This window comes from Arvicola amphibius, chromosome X, assembly GCF_903992535.2.
Source record: "Arvicola amphibius chromosome X, mArvAmp1.2, whole genome shotgun sequence".
Lineage (NCBI taxonomy): Eukaryota > Metazoa > Chordata > Mammalia > Rodentia > Cricetidae > Arvicola > Arvicola amphibius.
In genome coordinates this window covers 80,255,496-80,273,758 of record NC_052065.1, presented here as the reverse complement: position 1 = coordinate 80,273,758, position 18,263 = coordinate 80,255,496, and positions in this window count along the sequence as shown.

Below are 18,263 nucleotides of genomic sequence, written 5' to 3'. Positions count from 1 at the left end.
GAAAAAATAAACTGAACTCTTTAAAGATTTTAAATTTTTTTTTCTTTTTTTTTTTTTTTTTTTTGGTTTTTTGAGACAGGGTTTCTCTGCAGCTTTTTTAGAGCCTGTCCTGGAACTAGCTCTTGTAGACCAGGCTGGCCTCGAACTCACAGAGATCCACCTGCCTCTGCCTCCCGAGTGCTGGGATTAAAGGCGTGTGCTACCACAGCCCGGCTAAGATTTTAAATTTTTGCTGCATCAAAGTGTATTATCAAGCTACCTAACTAATAGATGTCTGACAGCTATTCATTCACTTGTCAGGTGATAACAATTTAGAATAAATGTAGAACTTAAAAATGAACAAGCAATCCAAGTATTAATTATACAAAGGAATCAAATAGACATTTGTTTAAGTGGCTTTCTCAAACTAGCTGTTGTGATGTTTATTATTAATGAGTAAAATAGGATAAAGTATAATTGTTGAAAAACTACAAATGATCAATAAATATATGAATGTTCAACATATTTAGTTATCAAGTCACTGCTTTATTAATATAAAGAGACACCATGACCACAGCAACTCTGATAAGAGAAATCATTTATTAGGGGGTGTGTTTCAGTTTCAGAGTTTTAATTTATTATCATCATTGCAGAGAGCTTTGCAACAGACATTGTGCTGGAGTATTTGAGAGCTACATCCTGATTCACAATCAGAAAGAGAAGATGGGGGAGACAAAGAGACTGACCCTGTAAAGGCTTCTTGAGAGCTCAAGGCCCACCCTTGTGACATACTTCCTCCAACAAGGCTACAACTCCTAATCCTTCTAATCCTACCAAAGAGTGCCAGTTCCTGATGACTAAACATTCAAATATTAGCCTATGCAAGCAGTTCTTATTCAAATAACCACAACAAGGAAATGAAAATAAAAACTAGTTTGAGATCATCACAGTCTAGTAAGAAGCAGACAGAAGCACCCACAGATGAGTGAGGTCAGAGATCACACTTCAGTCATATTGACCTCAGAGTAATTTTGAACATATGAAAATGTAAGTCCATTTTCCAGAGTGCAAGGAAGTATCACTAGTCCAAAATTCACCAGACCCTTTGTTTTACAGGTTGATAGCAACAGTTTGGACTAAAGTGGACTGTTCTTGTTTTTTGCAAAGCCAACTAAGTTGGTTATCTTATAGCTCTCTTTTCCAGATATTCCTTTTCATTTTATTTTTCTGTCTTCTACCCTTCCTCTCTGAGAACTGAAGCCAAGGTACATATTGCCTTGAATCCTTCTTTATTGCACAGTCTGAAACATTGTCTGTACCAATCAAGGAATGACACATATCCGATGTAGTCTCTCATCATTTTTTTTCATCTCAAAGTCAAGGAATTACATATTCGGTCAGCTCAGGCCTCTCTTTTTCTTCAGGATCAACTTGGTTCAGCCCTAATATACTCTTTCTTAATCAATGTATGTCTTACTCTGCCTTTAAGAATAATGGCAAGAAAGAAATTGAACCTCTTGTGCAGTGCTAGTCAAAATGAAAAATGATGCAGCCATTCTGTTAACTATACAGTGGTTCCTCAAAACCTAAACAGAGATTTATGATATAATTCATTGATCTTACTTCTGGATATATACTCCAAAGATTTTTAAGAAGTTACTCAAACAGATATTTATATATTAATGTTCTCAACAGCATTCTTCACTATAGCAAAAAGGTTGAGGAAACTCAACTCTTCCTTTAGCAGGTGAGTAAACAAAATGTAGTATATAAAGCTTTAGCATCTTAGGTTTAAAAAGGAATGGAAATTTGCTACATGTCTGGATGAACTTTGATGTGTGAGATAAGTCAGTCATATAAATATGTATTTAAGGATTTCTATTACTTAAATACCTCACAAAGTAAAAATAAAAAGCAGTATGGAGAAACTCTGTCTCAAAAAAGAAAGAAAGAAAAAAGGCAGTATGATAACTTCCTCAGGGCACAGGAATGAAAAACTTATTGTTCCAGGATTTCAGTCTAGAAGAGATGAAATTGTTTTAGAGATAGGTGGTGATAACAGTCAATAAGAAAGCAAATGTACTTAATAATACAGGCCTACACATTTAAAATATATTAAAATAAATTTATTCAAAAAGTAGATTCAAAGATCATATCTCCACTAAGAGAAAAAATAGATTTGACTCAATGAGTAAGAATGTCCTGCCAGATCTATGTGAGTCTGATGCCAACCTGATCTACAGAGTGAGTTCTAGGACAGCCAAAAATGTAGAAATCCTCGTCTGGAAAAACTAAAGGTAGAAAAAAGAATACTTGCCCTACAAGAAAGAGGATATGAGGTCAAATTCTCAGCACCCATTAAAACAAACAAACAAGAAGATAAAAGACCAAAACAAAACAGGCATGAGTAGATGTACCTATACCAAATGTTGAGATGTGTTGTATACAATTAGCCTAGCAGAACTGTAAGCTGCACATTCAGCATAACCCTCTCTTAAGGCAGTAAGACAGAGAGTACCAGATACCCAAGATACTGCTCTGACATCTTTTTTTTTTTTTTTTTTTTTTTTTTTTTGGTTTTTCGAGACAGGGTTTCTCTGCAGCTTTTTTAAAGCCTATCCTGGAGCTAGCTCTTGTAGACCAGGCTGGCCTCGAACTCACAGAGATCCGCCTGCCTCTGCCTCCCGAGTGCTGGGATTAAAGGCATGCGCCACCGCCGCCCGGCTCTGACATCTTCTTGTAAACATATAGGCACACAAACCCACACACATGCATGCAAAACACACACACACACACACAAAAGTATGCACACATACACTCCTAAATAGTAATTTTTTTCAGAATGACAACTAAGACATGATTATTGTAACTGCTAAAAGAAATGTTCAAATGTGGTCCATAAACTCAAATGCATGCTGATATGTTAGATTAATAATTACTTAGGAAAAATTCTAAATTTTACTTGGGTGTCATTCTCAGTTATTAATACAAGGGTTTTTGTTTTGTTTTGTTTTGTTTGTTTGTTTTTTGTTTGTTTGTTTTTGACAATGAAATCATTTTTCCCTCTAGTCTTTCCCTTTGGTCTTTCACAGCTCTTTCTGGCTTATGTCATAGAACATCAAGTAAAACTTAGAAACCGGTTTTTAATATGTTCATGTTTTAGAGTAGCCCTCAGCAAGATTGTTAGATGAGAGAGGTGTTCTTTTAACATATCATTTACAATATCTTCTAACTCAATTCAGAGATCCAACATTCTACTACTAACCCAAGTTCCAGAACTTGCTTAATTCCCTTACTCCCATGAATAAAGAACTACGTTCTGTCATATTTTATTTTTTCCTGCCACATTTTAAAAAGAAAAGTCCTCAGTGGAGTCATTAAAAACAACAAAAGTGATGTTTGCCAATTGTGTCAAATACTGACCATAATACATATAGTTTAAATTTTGTCATGAGCTTTTATTATATTATGTCAAACAGGTGATGTGAAAATTTCAAAGCAAGTCCATGGCAAAGTGAATGAAAAATATTTTGAGTAATAAGAGAGGCCTTTTGTCATTCAACTCAAATTGAAGGAAGGGTTCTGTCTGTTCTAGCTATGAGTGCAAATTTATATAAAATAGTTTTTTTTTGCCAGAAATGGTGTGAAAAGACAGGGGTAAAATATGAATATCTGGAGACTCTCTTGATATGTCTATAGATCACATTGTGGCATAGTTTCCCTCACAAATAGACATATATTCTTTTTTTTTCTCTGAGCAAGGAAACAATGAAGTAACATGGTGATCAAAGACACAGTAAGAAAGAAAATGCAGGAAATATGTCTTTAGAGAGAAGGAGTTTCTTGAAAATGTGAAGGAGAATGCTATATCTAGGTATCATCACCAGAGACTCATTTTCCCATTTGAATAAGAAACTACCAGACTAAAAAGAGATCAGTCCTGAACTGCAGGCACAGCACAGAGTACAGGAGCAGATATTAGGGCATTAGCACCATGTTGTGCTCATAATTTGTTTATTTTTAAATATATTTCATCTATGTAGCTTTCTTTTATGTTTCTCCTGTGGTTGTGCTGCTTTTAACTTTGTCATGTTTTATTAAAAAAGAAAAGAAAAGATAACAAAACAGCAATTAAACTCTAACTCTAAAGAACAAATAGCAGCAATTTAGTTTTCTTGAAAAAAAACAAGTTCTTTTTTGTTTGGTTGGTTTTTTGGGGGGAGGGGCAGCTCAAGTGGAAGCCATATGTCTGACAAAACTTGGGACTAAGTGGCAAATGAAGAACACTCATTTCATCCTTACAGAATTCCTATTTTTCTTTTCATGAAGTATACAAAACTAGGCACAGAACATAAGCAAATAAACTATGGAGAATCATCATAAATGATTTTGCTAGTTTCCTTAATTTTGCTTTCTGCTTCAATTCTTCTTCTGAGTTATTTTTCATTATCTACTGGTTCATGTTGGTTTTAAATTAAACTTAAATTCCATTGCAAATATTATATCTCTTCTTGTCATTTTAATTAACATTAGTAGAATAAGTATAGTCATTTTAAAATTAAGACTGAAAATGAGATCAATATTAGTAGACTGCTATGCAATTAAAAACTAGGTTTCCTATCTAACAGGCTATATATCCTGCATGATAAACACTAAATAGATTGTTATATTTTTGATCTAGAGTGTTTTTGAAATATTTTAACCTGAAACAATCTTTCTGAGTTAGGGTATATCTGGGGGTATAGGGATTCAATAAGCACCTCTAGATATTTGATGATCCACATGTGTTTCTGCACTAATCACAATATTTTAAAAATGAAATCAGTTCAGTTATCCATCAACAGATGAAATGATAAAGAAAATGTATCACATCACATAAATAGGTAGTTGGTCCCTCTGGGGAACAAATTTCCAGGTAACAAAGTTTAAAAGAGAGGATTACAAACAGGGTATAAATATACCTTGCATCTGGGTACAGAGGCAGAGGGATTAATGTCATATCCCATAATTCATATATTAACTGGGCCCACTAGTCTTCCATATTTCCTTGACTAAAAAGTTTCTAACTTCCAACCATCTGTCTCAGATTCAACCACAAAAACAGTGTCTTTTATCCCAACTTGATCTTATCTTATGTTGGGTCAATTTTCTAATGACATAGTGTCTCTGACACTCTACTTTTTACATTGGATTTAAAATAACATATTTTACTCTCCCTGGTAGGCTGAGGCTTGATTTCAGACTCTGTTGTTCTATCCAGTTTTAGTAAACTTTTTTTGCTTTAATAAACTTAATAAACTTTTAAGATTGGTGTTATTATATGACTCTTTTCAACTGTATCTTTCCCAAAAATTCAACACACATACAAAATGTAATTTTATTCAAATGTAAAGGAGAACTAAGTTTATGCGAAAGTGGATAAATCTAAAAAAAAATACTGTGTTAAGAGAGTTGACTCAGAATAAGAAAGACAAATATTTCATATTTTCATTTATATATATATATATACCCTAATAATTTCTACATATTTATTTTTACATAATATTTATATATATTTTTGTGAGTGACTTTCTCTCTGTAGTTTTTGACCCTGTCCTGGAACTTACTATGTATACAAGTTTGGCCTTGAACTCACAGAAATCTGCCTGCATCTGTCTTCTAAGTGCTGAGATTAAAGGTATGTGCCACAACTGCCTAGCCTTATTTATATTATATTTATGATTATAAATGTAATATTTATTTAAAATATATATACTTTACATGTATATAGGGTGTGAGTTTCAGAAAAAGGGGGGAACAGGAGACAGGAAGCAAGGTGTAAGGAACAAGCAGAATTCTAGAGAGCATGTGGCATAAGAACTTAAAAGGCATTATCAGGAGATGGTTAGAAAGAAGTTTCAGTGACTGAGCTTGAATTCCTAGTACTTAAGTAAACGCAGGACATGGTCTTGCATGTGTGTAACTCTGGTGTTTAGGAGGGATGGATAAAGATAGTAGACCCTCCTAATCTTACTTGACACCCAGCATAGATAATCTGTGAACTCTAGATTCAGTAAGAGACCTTGCCTTAAAAGATGCAGTGGAGAATGATAGTGAAGGGCATACAACATCTAACCTTGGCCTCCATCAAACATACATACACACATCTATACACAAACACAGATACACACAGTGGCTACTATGTTTGGAAAGGTATGAATCATGGAGAGAAGATAGAGGAGGAGAAGGAGAAAGAAGTATAAACAAAAATGAATCTGGAATCTATGATTTTCATAAAGAAGCATAGTACTGTGTATAGTAACAAATAAATATTAAATTAAAGCATTTCAGAATTGAATGTTTTATTTAATTTCCTATGTAAGAGTACAATGCATTTTATAATTGATGACAATATAGATTTGATAAATTATGCTATTTCTTTGCTATTTTTACTAAATCAATTTATTTGTTTTATTTTAAATTTTTATCTATTGACATTTCATTTGTAGAAAATGGCTACCCTCACAATTTTCTGAAATTTAACATCATAATTTTTCTAGTGAAGTAGTATAATTTAGTCTCATGATAACTGATGTAACCTCTTAACTTTGCCATACAATAACATTCTGTAGACCATACCCATAGTGTAAGACATATATGTTGAACTGTCTAGACAAATGTAAAAATAATAAACTTGATTCAACTTGTTATAATAAAACATGAAATCCCTGTAGCATATATTACTGTTAAAAAGTTTTAGTATTGCAGTAATTCTGAATTATTAATTTACCAATTTCAAGCAGACAAAAACTGAATTACCAGAAGCAATTAAAATTTATCAATATTTATTTTATTGGAGATTAGAATGATATAATAATTCAGTAAAATGACTATGATACAAATAAGTTTAGAGTGTACTTCAACTAATGTTAAATATCATTCAGAAGTATAGTGCTATAGTTTCAAACTTATATAATCTTCTTACTGCTTGTATCCTGGAAGGCCCTATTGGGACTTGACAAAACCTTCAAGAGATAGGATCTGTAGCAAGTTATGAGGTGATTCAGGACATAACTGTGAAGGGGATTGTGGGAACAGTTTTCCTAATTTTCATTTTGGTCTTCCAGATTCTCAATCATTAGGTAAATGCTTTTCTTTTGTTCTATACTCCTGCCATGATACGTGCTAATAGACCCAAAGAAACATAAAAAACCAATCATAGACTGAAATAAAAATAAATAATTTCCCTTTTATGAGTTTATTATTTCATGTGACTTTTAAAGTGAGGAAACACTAATGTATACGAATTAACATTTACAATAAAAATTCAGACAATGAATGGTTTATCACAATGCTTTTCCCTTGAAACATATACAAGTTTAGAATATACTCTCCTCAACACTGAATTATATAACATATAATATAAAATATAATTTCTAATAAATAAATATCTTTGAATTTGCTCATATTTTAAAATATTTAACTTGTTAATATTCTAGGAGTAGAGTCAATACACTTCAGGAAATTAAACTAAAATTTATGAAAGCAAAATAATCAAAGATTTTAACCAATTTTGTAGTACATAATAGAGGCATTTCTGGGACCTCAATTTATATTTGCATAATGCATTGTTACTTCATCATTAATTGATTAGTCAGTAACATATTATACAATAAGATACCTGAAAATTTTGCAGCTTTTAACATTGTTTGTATTCCTCCAGTAATTAGAAAAGTACTTGACTACATTGGAATGTCAATAGCAGTTTGGTCAGTACACTGTTTAACAGTAGATACATACTGCTTAACAAGCACCATCGTATTAACATTTGAATGAGGAGTTAAGCTTTTTCCCTCAACTACACAATTCATCAGTTGCAGACTTAAAGTAGTTCCCCATGTGAGAAGTGTTTTAAATATTATGATAAAATAACTGCATTATTAAATACTGTAAATTAGAAATTTACCTCTTAAAGTCTCCTTAAGCTCACATCAGTAAAACCAAATGTTTTATGGAGACAGAAATGTTTTATGAACCCCTAGATACTACACAAACTTATAGATTTTATGTGTGTTTAATGAAATTGAAAAATATCTAAATATAACACCAATAGCACAGACACTGAAAGCAACAATAAATAAAAGGGACTTCCAGGAATAAAAATTTCTGTAAAGCAAAGGACACTGTCAGTAAGACAAAAAGGTACCTTAGAATGGAAAAAGATCTTCACCAACCCAACATCAGACAAAGGACTGATCTCCAAAATATATAAAGAATTCTAGAAATGAGCCATCAAAATATCAAATATTTAAAAATGGGGTACAGATCTAAACAGAGAATTCTCAACAGAAGAATCTCAAATGGCCAAAAGATACTTACCAAATTATTCAACTGGTGTAGGAGGTTCTTCTCTATTTGTGTTGATTTCATTGAAGCTGCCTTGGCCTTTTAATAGGACAGCCCTTAGGTGGGCGGAGTAGACAGAACAGAATGCTGGCAGAAAGAAGGCAGGTTGAGAGAACTGCCATAAAGTCACCAGGTCAGACATGCTGAATCTTTTCTGGTAAGCCACAATCCTCATGGTAACATACAGATTATTAGCAGTGGGTTTAATCAAGATGTGAGAGTTAGCTAATAAGAGGCTAGAGCTAATGGGCCAGGCAGTGATTTAATTAATACAGATCTCCGTGTAATTATTTCAGGCATAAGCTAGCTGGGCGGACAACAAGCAGCCTGCCAGCCCAGGTGTCAGCCAGCCTGTCAGCGGGATGCAGCCCACTCTTTATACTATGTTCAACATCCTTAATCATCAAGAAAATGCAAATCAAAATAACTCTGAGATACCATCTTACACCTGTAAGAAGGGCTAAGATCACAAACAACAATGAAAGCTTATGTTGGAGAGGATGTGGAGGAAGAGGAACACTCTTCCATTGCTGGTGGGAATGTAAAGTTGCACAACTGCACTAGAAATCAGTAATGTGTTTTTTTTTTTTTTTTGGAAATTGGAAATCAACCTTGCTCAAAACCCAACAATACCACTCTTAGGCATATGCCAAATGATTTTCAATCATACTACAAGGACATGTTTGTTTAACTATGTTCATAGCAACATTATTTGTAATAGCCAGAGCTTGGAAACAACCTAGGTGCCCCTCAACCAAAGAATGTATTAAAAAAATGGTACATTTACACAGTGGAATATGACTTTGGTAAAATGAAATAACATCTTGAAAATTGCATGAAAATGGATAGAACTAGAAAAAAACTTTGAGTGAGATAATCCAGACCCAGAAAGACGAACATAGCTTCTCACTCATAAGTGTATATGATCTGAGAATCAAAGGATAATGAGCATATAATCCACAAACCCAGAGAAAGTAACAAGGAAAGCCCTAAGAGAGATATACATTGATCCTTTGGGAAGGGGAAATACATAAGACAACTTAAGAAAATTGCAAGTACGGTGGTAGGGGGAGAAAGGAGGGTACAAGGAGAGAAAAGGGGAAAAGCAGAGGGTGAAGGAGAATTTGAGGGAGCAGGATGGTCAAGATAGGGAGTCATAAAGACAGAGAGCAAGGAAAGAGATAACTTGATTGAGGGAGCCATTATGGTGGTGCAGGAGAATTATCTGTATTCTGTCAATCATGTTTTAAATAAACGCTAATTGGCCAGGCAGGAAGTATAGGCCAGTCAACCAGACAGGAAGTAGAGGCAGGACAATGAGAACAGGAGTATTCTGGGAAAGCAGGAAGCTCTTTCTGCACTCCTGCCCAGATCACCGAAGAAGCAGGATGTGATCTACCCCTCTATAAAAGGTACTGAGCCATGTGGCTAGCACAGATAAGAACAATGGGGTAATATGAGCTACAAGAGTTAACAAGAAGCCTGAGCTAATGGACCAATCCGTTTTATAACTTATGGAGATCTCTGTGTGATTTTCTTTGGGACTTGCCAGCTGTGGGAACTGTGCAGAAACCACAACAAACAGGCCACAGTATATTACATTATGGAACTAGCTGGAAAACTGACTCTAGACAAATTCCCAGGAATCCACAAGGATCCCCCTAGCTAAGACCCTAAGCAATAGAGGAGAGGGTACCTGAACTGGCCTTGCCCTGTTGTAAGATTGATGACCATCTTAAATTCGTTATTTAACCTTTATCTTGAAACTAATGGAGCAGATGCAGAGATTCACAGTGGAGCACTGGGCTCCCAAAATCCAATTGGAGAGTGGGAGGAGTGAAAATATGAGCAAAGAAGTCAAGACCATGATGAGGATATCCAATGAAACAGCTTACTTGAGAAAATGGGAACCTACCTACTCTGGCCAGACAGTGAGAAAACCAGAATAGGACCAAAGTAGGCCCAATCAATGTGGGTTACAGTTGTACTTGTATTGTTGGGGCAGACTGTGGGACTACTGGTAGTGAGACTAGGATTTATCCCTATAGTTTATACTGACATTTTATAACCCATTCTCCTTGAAGGGATACCTAGCTCAGCCTAGATTTAGTGGGGAGTGCCTTGATGCTTCCTCAAAACAATTTGCTAGACTTTTTTGACTCACCATTGGAAACCTTACCCTCTGTGAGTAGCAGGTGGGGTGTAGGATGAGGGTAAGTTTGAAAGAGCAGGAGGGGAGGGATTGGAAACTGGAATTAGTATACAAAATGAGAAAATATAGATCTTTTTAAAAGAAAGACACAAAACCTTACGATGGTTAAAAAAAGAAAAGTATAGTAATATTTTGCTGAGAAAACAGAAACTTCAGGTTTAGGGACATACCATGTTTCATAGGAATATTAATAAATATGTGATAAGACATCCTGTTATGGCCTCCTTTCATGCACACAGGCACATGCACCTGCAAGTATGTGTGCAATACAGAATAAATTTATTTAATACACATGAATATAAACACAAATACAAATGAAAAATGAATGAACAAACAACTCTCCTTTGTTTGGTTTTGAGAAAGGTTTTCTCTGAGGGACTACCCTGGCTGTTCTGGAACTCACTCTCTCTCTTTCTGCCTCCCAAATGCTGGGATTTAAAGCATATGCCCCCACTTTCCAACAATAAACAAGTATTTAAAATATAAATGTACTATAATTATATTAGCAAGTATTTCTTAACCTCCCATAATTGTAGTTATGGGACCAGCAGGCCTGCTTTTTATCCCACCTGGATCCCACATGGCTAGCTTTACAGCTGAAATAACAACATACAAATTGTATTCATTTAAACACTGCCTAGCCCATTAGCTCTAGTCTCTTACTGGCTAACTCTCACATCTTGCTTAACCCATTTCTAATAATCTGAATAGCACCACAAGGTGGTGGCTTACTAGGAACGATTCAGCATGTCTGACCTGGTGGCTGGCTTCATGGCAACTGTCTCACTGTCTTCTTCCTCCCAGAATTCTGTTCTGTCTTCCCTGCCTACCTATGTTCTGACCTATTAGGCCAAGCAGTTTTCTTTATTAATTAACCAATGAAATCAACACCAAAAAGAAAACCCACCTACATCATTTCCCCTTTTTCTGTTTAAACAAAAAAGAAAGGCTTTAACTTTAACATAGCAAAATTACATATAACAAAATATTATCAAGTAAGAATTACAGTTACAATATTATTATCTATTTTATCTTTATCATAATAATGGAAAACTATAACTAACCATTCTTCAATTTCATCAAAGACTCCAGAAGGATATAATATTACCTAAGTAAACAAGAAATAAGCAGCTTCCAAAACTCTAGAAATGACAGAGATATCTCACTGTCTGGACAGTCACCCAAAGTTCCTCTGTACCTTTGGGGCATCCATCTTCAGCCTATAGGCCCATAGTATCCAGCAGAAATTTCCAAGAAGCAGGAAAATTCAAAGACAGTTCACTCACTTTCTGCTGTGTCCTGCAGAGTGTCTCACAGATTCTTTCATGTATCAGGAACCCCGAAAGACCATCTCACCTTTACGCAAGTTCAGCAGTCCTCTTTCTGCAGGATCTTTGTGTCCATTTTATGCAACAGTCCAGGCAAGAGCAGTTTCTTGCACAAATGGCTAACAAACTCCATAAGGAACCTCTTTGATGCCCATCTTCCTCAAGAAGTAGCTTGGTGTTGCCAGGAGCAGACATGTCTCATTGTCATGAAAAGCCCTAAGTTATTAAAACATTTAAAAATGCCATATTCTGTAGTCTTTGAAAGATATGAAGAATGCCTATCTAACTGAAATATATCTCTATATATCTAGAAAATCTAACATGACTACAAGCTTGACTATTATTAATGATTACCCATTAATAACCTATATTTCCTAATTATACATTACATTTTTAAATGAACTACACAATCACAATACCTCAATCAAGAGCAGAAGTACATATACATATAAAAAATGACCTTAAATTTCTATCAATAAGGCAAAATTTATACCAATGCAAATTATTCCTATCTATTTCATATCCCCCTTCAAATGTAAAAGAACATTTATAAACAGTATTTGGGAATATGGACAGTTATTTCTCTCCAAACTGCTTCGTGCTAAATGGGGGCACTGTTATTTAGGTCTTTCATGGTGTAACCTGTATGCTAGGTTCATCTGAGTTGGCAGTTGAGTGAAGTAACATTCTGAAGGTGTTCACAGCAACCTTTCAGGAGGGCGTGGTCCGTCATACCATATTGGGATAGAAGCAATTCACAGGGTCTCATCCTCTGTGAAAACAAAAGGAGAACTTTTCCAAAGCATCATAACCTTAGATCCAGATTTTTAAGTCAAGGTATTTTCAAAATATCTATCTTGGATTAATTCAGCAGCACTGATAAACAAATATCTTTTAGCAGCTGTTGCTCCTTCCTCAGCATTCAAGCAATTCAAAGAGAGCATAATAACATACAGTATCAAGATTTTCTGTGTATTTTCCATCTTTATGTGGCATTACTTAACCTCTATTTCTTCTATTTCTTTTATTTTTACTTTTACTTTTTGAGACAGGTTCTCGGTATATCTTTGTCCTGGAATAACTTGGTAGACCAGGCTTTCCTTGAACTCAGAGATCCCTCTGTCTCTGCCTCCTAGGCATTGGGATTAAAGGTGTGTGCTGCCACACCTTAAAGTCACAGAGGTCAATCTACCTCTGCCCCTTGAGGTTACACAGGTCAATCTACCTCTGCCTCCCAAGTGTTGGGATTAATGGTGTGTATCACCACACCCAACTACTCTCTTTCTTTCTTTTTTTTTTTTTTTTTTTTTACTTTTTACTTTAAGAACTTTAACTTTTAGCCTACATATATTTTTAACACACTGTAAGTTGTTGGACTCTAGAGTCCAAACACCAAGAAGGAATCGCCCACAGAGACCACCTCTTACACCACAGCCGATGCAAAAGCACGAGGATTTTATTAATTCTGTCATGACAGGGTCCCACAGCATTCGCGATGCTGAGAGACCCCGACTAGCTGGTAAGGCTACTTTTAAAGGAGAAGGCTATAGAAGCCAGGGGGTTTGTGATTTGCTTATTCGAAAGGGCTATTACCAATAATTGGCTGTAGAGAGCTGTTGCCAGATCAGATGAGGTAAGAGGTCATTTTGACCCCGTTTCCCAGGGTACTGAATCAAAACATACGTATGTGGATAATTGTTCAGAAACTGAGTATGTGCATGTGTAGCTGTTAGGTCCTTGGTTCCCAGGGTAGGAGGGGAAGCACTAAGGCACGGAGGCTGAGAGGATTCTGAATCATCAGAAATGGCTTCAGAATTATCTTAAAATCTTAAAAAAAATCATTTAGAGGTTTTCTTTGTTTTTGAATCTCTCTATACTATATCTCTCTCTTTTTCTGACCACATGAACCTTTAAATTACTGAGCAATAATGGTAGGATTAAAGCCATGGCTAGATCCAGCCCATTCCTTAGCTTTCCAGTCTTATGGTGGAGGCAACAGCTGTTGCCATGTTTGTGGCCACAAATCTATGGTATTTCAAGGTCCCTGCCAGCAAGTAAGCTGCAGCATTCTGCTCACAGACCACAATCAGTCAGATTACCTGCCTGAAAGAGTCGAGTTTGCCCTGGCAGGACAGCCCAGAAAGCTGGCATTTTAAAACGGCACAGCTTTTTTCCTTCTATGGCTGAAAACTGAAAAAACATGTGTTCAGCTTTTCATCAATACAGTTTAAGTGTTTCAAGGCAGGACCTCTTAAAAGAGCTGCAAGGTTTTGCAGCTAAAGCTTAGTCAGGAAGCCTCTCTTACATGAGAGTGCTTGCTTGCCTGTAGCAAGCAGAGCAGACCCAAGAAATTGCTGCCACCAAGAAAACATGCTTTAATCTATTCTTTTCCAAGCTTTCTCAGGCTTTCTGTGGATTCAGTTATCCACATCTGGGCACCATTTGTAGTGAGAAGGCAATCAGGGCTGCTTTTTGTCCTGCCCAGCTCCTGCATGGCTAACTTTGCCCTGGAAATAATAACACACAAATTGTATTCATTTAAACATTGCCTAGCCCATAAGTTTCTACTATCAGCCAAGAAACTAGGAGTTAATGATTGATAAGATTGAGCCTACTGGGAAAGAAGAGAGAAAAGTATTCTTAGACCATTGTATACTAAGTATAAATATCAATTTATTTACAGAGTACGTATACTATTATTCATTTTTGGAGAAATGCAAGAAAGGTCTCGTCCTTTTGATAAGTTAACATTTGAGCTACATATTCTCAAAATTGCTCTTTCATTAATATTAATATTACCACATTAATTTGCATTTCCCTGATTGTTAAAGACTGGTAACATGTATTCATGTGCTTATTAGCAAAGTGTATTTATTTGAGAAGCTTTTTTTCAATTCTAATACTTACCTACTGAAAGGATTGTATGCTTATAAGGTGTGACTTCTTTTTACATCCTGCCTAATAATACCATGTTGGAAATAAAATTGACTAAAATTTTCGGCCAATTTTGCTCTATACAAAAAGAAACAGATTCTGTAGTTTTACTTTTATACATGCATACATGATACATTGATCATATTCTGAAGCATGATTAATAAAAACTCAGAGACAGAAATTGGGGTTCAACCTGAGGACCAGAAAAATAAAACAGCTAGCCACTGGCTCTTACCTCTACCTCAGTACAAACTAGCAATCCTGCTTCCAGAAATCTGAGAATGAGATGGTGTTTGAGAACTTTCTTCTCCTATCTTATAATCCTCTCCAGTTCTGTGGTTAAGGGCATGTAACACTATCACCTGGTTTCCATGGAAATCTAGTATGGCTACTAGAACAAAGGTTGGTGCTATTAAAGGTGTATGTCATTGTTGCCTGGTCTGAAAGGCTGGCCAGTATGGTTGTTTAACTTTCCTCACCCTCAGTCAAGCTTTATTTATTAAAAGTAAAAATGAAATGCCACTACATTTCCCCTTTTTGTAAAAAACAAAACAGAAGTGTATAACTAATATAAGAAAAATGCAATATGTACACTAACTGTATACAATATGAAATTCAATAAATTTATTAACAATTTGATAGTCCATTTGCATTTGAAAAATTCAGAGAAAATATTCCATATCTATCCTATCTTTGCAAGTCCAAATTTTTGTACCTAATTTATTTTCTATCTTCCCTTGCTTTCTGCATCTGGTAAACAAGGTAAACTATAACTATTTAGTTTTCAACTCCATCAGAGACCCAAGAAGAAAATATTAATTGACCAAGTAGGAAATGTGAACAAGCAACTTCCAAAAACTGTGAACAATGACAGAAACAGCTGGCTTCCTGGACAGTGACCTAAAGTTCCTCTGCAATGTTGAGCATTCATATTTGGCCTATAGTTCCAGCATAACTGACAGACTTTTTTTGAGAGGCAGAATATTCTGAAGGGCTGTCCCTCTTTGTCTTGTTAATGTTTACCAGACAGTTTATATTTGTCCTGCTTGTCTACTTAGGGCAGCATTCTGTCAGCAGTTGAGGCAGAGGCATTTTCTTGTCTAGTGGCTTACTTTTGTCACAAAGAAAGTAAACTCCATATGGAGTTTTTTCAATTCCCAGAATCTTCTCTGAAGCAAATTTGTGCTTTCAAAAGCAAGAATGTCTCATTGTCATCAAAAAGAATATAGGTTATTAAAACATCTTAAATACCATATTCTGTAGATCACTGAAGTGCTTGAAAATTAATTCTCTAGCTAAAATATACTTTTGTTTGACCGTGAAAACATATCTAATGTGACTGAAATTTCAATTATAATAGGTGATTAACTTTTAATCTATATTTTCCTATTCACATAAATGGTGAAAATTTCCAAGGACTGGAAATTTGCATTATATTGTTAAATAAGCTGTATAGGTATAATACCTTGAACAAGATTAAAAATGTATGTACAGTATGTTTTAACAAATTGATCTCTAATTTGTATTAATATACAAAATTTGAATTTATTATAAAAATCTCCAATCTGATATATAACATTTAAAACTAATAGTTGCTTTTGAAAAAGTAGATTCAATAATCTACCTTTTATCATATCATATTTATATCCTTCCATTTTTCTTTTCAGAGTAGTTTCAATAATCTACCTTTTTCCTATAATATGTAATTCTCTCCTTTTTTTCTTTTCAAAACAAGAACCTTGAATTTTCTTCCTTTGATTAGTTCTCTTCCCAATGATTAGCCATAATATCCTGTAACCAACACACTAAACAAAGGCAAACATCCATAATTCATTATTTTGAAGAATCAAATATAGTTTTCTAGGCTATATCCTGCTAACTGGGGGTGCTGATAATCTTATAAGGGCCTTATAATTATGATCAAATTCTGAATGGAGTATTCTTTGAGACTTTATTATCTCAACCAGCAGTCTTGAAGCTTTTCTGGATAGAGAATTCAGAGGAAATTACAACAGAGAAGATCTAAAACATTGGATCATTGGGGCCATATGCTACTATTGGAGATTTTTCCGGGGGTCTTCCATGATCAAACCTTTCTTAACCAAGACTATATCTATAGCCTCTCACTTCCTGTGGAAACAAAAGCAAAACCTCTTCTCCAAAGTAACATACCTTTTGACTTAAGTTTTGAAGTAAAGGCATATTAAAAATATATAGGTTGGATTAATCCAGCAGCATTTATAATTAAATATCTTTTATTAATTTTCCTTCTTCCTCATCCATCAAACAATGCAAAGACAATACAATAACATACAGTCTCCAGATTCTCTGTATTTTTCATCTTAACATGGAAGCTAAGATGGGAAAGATGGAGCTGGAAGTCCTAGTTTTACTTCTGAACCCAAGTAGCTAGGTTTGAGTCTAGCTCTGCCCTGTGCTGGTGACTAAAAAGCCTCAGACAAATGGATTTTTGATGAATTTGTACCCTAAATTTTGGGTGTCAAATTAAGCATGATTAACAAAAACTCAGAGACAGAAATTGGGGTTCAATCTGAAGACCAGAAAAGCAAAACAGCCAGCCACTGGTTTTTACCTCTACTTCAGACCAAAATGGCAATCCTGCTTCTAGAAATCCTAGAATGAGATTGTCTGAGAGCTGTCCTCTCCTATCTTATAATATTCTATAATTCTGGGGTTAAGGGTGTGCAGCATTATCACCTGGTTTCTATAGCAAGCTAGCGTGGCTACTGGGATTAAAGGTGGATGCCATTAAAGGTGTATGTCATTGCTGCCTGGTTTGTCAGGTTGGCCAGTGCAGAAGTTTAGCTTTTCTCACACTCAAGCAAGCTTTATTTATTAAAATACAAATGAAATGCTGCTACAATATTCAACCCCTGTTTCACCCTTTCTTACTACCTCCTTCCTTTTGTCAATATACCTAATAGTTTTCTTTCACTTTACTTCATATCTCACCCATAGAGTTAACATATGACAAAAATGTGATAATTTTCTTTGTGAATCTGATTTAACTTATTCAAAATTTGAATGCCCAGTTTAATCCATTTTCTTGAAATATTTTGTTGTTTTTATACCTTAATAACATTTTCACCTAATTTTCTCTATGAATCTGTTCATGGAAAACTGAACAAATCATATACATTTATTAAAATAATTCCCATCATTAGAATATAAATTTTTCCCTCCACATCTCCTCCAAAATTTGTTGTCAGTGTTCATAGCACTAGCTATTCTACCTGGAATAAAACCAAATCTCAGTGTCTTTTATTTTCATTTCCCCAATGGGCGAAGATAGTAAATTTTTTATCCACTTATTTGCAATATGTGCTTTATTTGAGAAGCGTCTGTTAAATTCAGATGCTAACTTATTGATGGGGTTATATGCTTAGGTGAGGTTGAATTCTTTG